Genomic DNA, 3773 nt, shown 5'->3' with positions numbered 1-3773 from the left:
GCCCCCTGCCCCCCCCAACAGCACCCAAGCACCATGGGAGTTGGCAGCTGCTGCAGTGGAGTGAAGCATGAGACCTGGCTCCCCCTGCCCCATGGGCAGCACAGCTGGAGCAGAGCCCATGGAGGGGGACGAGAGATGCCCATTGCAGGCTCGGGGCTCCCCACCCTGTTGCCCTGCTCCTGGAGACCTCCGTGTCCCAGCAGGTAGGACCTGGTGTGGCAAGGCAGGACAGGGTGGGGAGGCTTGGTGCCACCACCAGGAGCCCCACACCACTATTGCGAGACATCCCCTGTCTGCCTGGCAGCAGCGGGAATGGTGGCACATGCCATCATTGTCTGATTGCCAACCTCCCACGCCCCCCAGCCCCTTGTAGACTGGAACTCTGCCAGCCTGCAAGGAGGAACCTGCCGTTTCCTACGTTTTTCTCCTTAAAAAGTGACCATCTGGGTTTTTCTCCTTAAAATGAAAAAATCTGAACCAACTACTTCAAAGGCTACACTCCTTCCAGGTCCCTCAAGCATCTTACTTCCTCATCCACTCATGGCAAACCATCCCCCTGGCTGTCACAGAGCCTTCTCGCTCACCCTGGGTCACATTTGTCACAGCATTTTTAAACTGACTTTTCACTCCCTTCGCTACACAAAGTGAAAGGTAGTAGAGAATCAGGGTTAGCATTTCCAAAAGTACCCTCCCAGCACGTCACAGTAATTAAAAGTCCCCCATGAGACCCAGATCCTATGAATGGTGTCAGTGGTATACAAGCTGAGCTAGCTCCCCATCCTTTAGATTTTCAACATGTCTATTTTAGTAAAGAACTGGGGGTCAGAATCTGATCCTGGGGGGGGCGCGAATCAAATGAAATGGACTCATTTTCAGCATGCTTATATATTTGAATCTAGCCCTACAAGTGGACGTTACCTAGAGGCAGTCAAACAGAGTGGCCTCTCTCAAATGGGCACTTATTTTTCAAGTACCCTAAAAATGCTCAAAGAGAAAAATATTAAATAAGTATATGGAGATTGTGGAGCCTTCCTAACCCTGATGAACACCTACTCAAGCCAGTAGTGTCACTGAAGCTGAAAGGACTAATCACATGAATAGGAGACCCAAAATCTGCCCTATACTAGAAAACTATAAAGGCCCAGGCAGCTACAAAGCACCCAGGCACTGCTTGTTGTTGCTAGGGGTTGTTTTAATGAGCCTGTTTTTGTTAGATAAGAGCAGTAATCTTGCCTATGTATTAGAAAGACAGACTAACAAATTGCAGCTAAATTGACTCTATTATATGAATTACCATCGCTCAAGCTAACAATTCACTATCTATTTTGTGCAGTCAAGTGAAATTTGTGGTGACTACAGACAGAATAAAATGCAGTTTTGCATCAGGCAGTATTAAAACTGTGCAGGCTGCCACATACCTGGAACTACAAACACACAAATCCTTGGATCTTTCACTGAGAGCTGTGCTCTTTTTCAGGTGATCAGCATTCAAATCCTTCAGGAGCACCTGAATGAGGGGTAAAAATAGCCTATTATAATTTTTCCAGGTAGAGTAAGAAAGCAGAAGAGAACATGCATGGGCTATGAGCACGTACCCCCACTGGAGAGTGGTACATTCCATGTTTACCCATGCCTTTAGTTTAGATGGAGTGGGAGAAGCTCGTACCATCTGGCATTAAAACATTTTTCAAACCTCAGTCTTTTAACAAATATTTCATAGTTAATCCTTCTACAGTTTTGAGGATCTAGATAGTCAAAAAGTGTTCGTATAATAGCCTTCACACTTGCTGTGATTTCATTTCCATGTTTATTTTGTTGTAGATAAGAATGGATGAGATCATTTAACATTTCAGGCAGCTTCAGGAATTCATCTTGGTCATTTGATTTTGTTTCATTGCAGCTTGGCCTGCAATCAGTATGTTCAGAAACTGGAGGGGGGAGTTGGGGGAAAGGGGGGAATAATTATGCAAAAAAAGCCCTTAAGAACATTTCTGACAGTTTCTCTCATTTGGACAAGTTGCCCTACAGAACAAATTAACTTACCCATACTAAGCATCTTTTTTACCAACTCTAGGCCTGATTTTACTCTAACACTACAGTAACTATAGTTACTCTGGATCAGTGCTGTCTGGTATCAGGATAAACCCTGGCTGAATGGCATATCAACATCATTTGCATTCTGTGAATTAAATCAGAAAGGAAAGTGAGCACACTTGAAATGTTTGTAAACAGCTTGCAAAAGGGAAGTGCATGCTACTACACTAGTAGTTGTTGTCGCTAAATGCTGGCAAGATACAGAAGACATTAGCTTTTCCTTCTAAGAAACCTAGAGAAAGATATTTTAAGTCTAAACTTATCCTGAAAGTATTCATACTTACATGTATACAATCTGTGATTTACGGGGCCAGCTGGTTTCAGTTTCTGGGAGTGTTGCTACGAGAGGCAGGAAGTGGACTCTGAAATCAGACACTTTTTAAAAAAAGATTGTATCTCCACCCACAAAGAGTCAAGCGTTTTGGCATACCGATAGTGTAGTATTCTCCCTCAAGAATAAAATAAAGAGATAATGCAACCCTTAATGTAGCTTACCACAGAAATCCAAACTCTGCTCTCCGTTTCAATGGTACAAAAACAGAGTAGACCTGATGTATAGGATTAGGGTGTAATGAAGAACAGGATTTGGCCCCTAGATTTTAAACAGGAATTTCATGAAGAGTGCTAATTTTGGTAAAAGGCCACATCTTGCTTTTCAAAGAGAATACTGGGTTTTCTTTGGGTTAATGAACATGTTATTCTTACTTTTCATAGAAATCATAAAGCACTAGGGCTGGAAGGGACCTCCATAGGTCAGCCCTGTGCCTGAGGCAGGATCATCGCTGTCCAAACCATCCTATACAAATCCAGAATCTAACCTCTTAGTAAAACTATCATCAACCCCGACATAACACAATATAACACCCCAGCCTGCCACAGGTAAAGCAAGACATTTTTAATATACACCAAAGAGCGGTTATCACATGAAAGAGCCCCTGGAATTTCTTGTGATTCCATCATCAGAGCTGTAGTCTGCATTTGGTTTCAATAGGAGTCTGCCTGAATAGTATCTGGTAAAAAACAAGCAAGGCTATCAGATTTGGACCGGTGACAAGTGTTTAGAAACTTCCTAGGCTCAACACTCTTAAAGAGAGCTTGGTGTGTTTCTCTATCCACTTCTTTAGTTTTGTTGTTGGAACATTTTAGTTAGAAAACTACCCAAATCACAACCCCTCCCCCACTCCACCAGTAAATTCAATGGGAGGATGCTGGTGCTGAAACTGGGATATAAGCCAGGAGCTAACAGAGCCCACCTTTCTTCAGGGAGCTGCAGCGGAGCTCTAATGTGAACCACCACATCTGGGGAGGAGGAAGGGGAAGGGAGAAGGAGAGTTCAAAAATGTAGATCTAAGCCCAGGTGCAATGTCACTATGCAGCCAACTACACTTTCAAGTGCAAATAGTTTCTACTTACCTTTTTCTAATCCTCTAGGATTTTTTTTTAAATATCAAACTGAATATACTGGGGGCACAGAGCCATCACTGGGTCACAGCCACCTGCAGAGGCATAGCAAACAATTTCAAAATCTACACACACAGTATGTAATCCATTGCCTCCTACTGGTTTATACCTGTTATCTCCCAAAACAGATATGGCATTGCACACGATATGACCACTAACACAGTGGGTTCATTTAGGCATAGAGACAGTGTGTTAATAAAAGCCTGGATGAAAAACAG

The 3773-nt window shown here is 43.4% G+C and overlaps 1 protein-coding gene across 2 annotated transcripts in view; it reads right to left on the bottom strand.

Moving 5' to 3' along the window:
- Window positions 1-2476, bottom strand: part of LOC109322991 (histamine N-methyltransferase-like) — a 30357-nt gene extending 27881 nt beyond the window's left edge. For both annotated transcript variants that reach the window (XM_019554313.1, XM_019554315.1), the window contains exons 1-2: window positions 2379-2476; window positions 1419-1507 (exon numbers count right to left, since the gene is read on the bottom strand). The gene's annotated coding sequence lies outside the window, so the exon portion shown is untranslated. The remainder of the gene's footprint in view (window positions 1-1418; window positions 1508-2378) is intronic.
- Between the last annotated feature and the right edge of the window lie 1297 nt (window positions 2477-3773).

The sequence above is a fragment of the Crocodylus porosus genome, unplaced genomic scaffold, assembly GCF_001723895.1.
Source record: "Crocodylus porosus isolate Cpor-Errol unplaced genomic scaffold, CroPor_comp1, whole genome shotgun sequence".
Classification (NCBI taxonomy): Eukaryota; Metazoa; Chordata; order Crocodylia; family Crocodylidae; genus Crocodylus; species Crocodylus porosus.
Note: the sequence above shows the minus strand (reverse complement) of the source record. Positions and strands in the feature narration are given on the sequence as shown.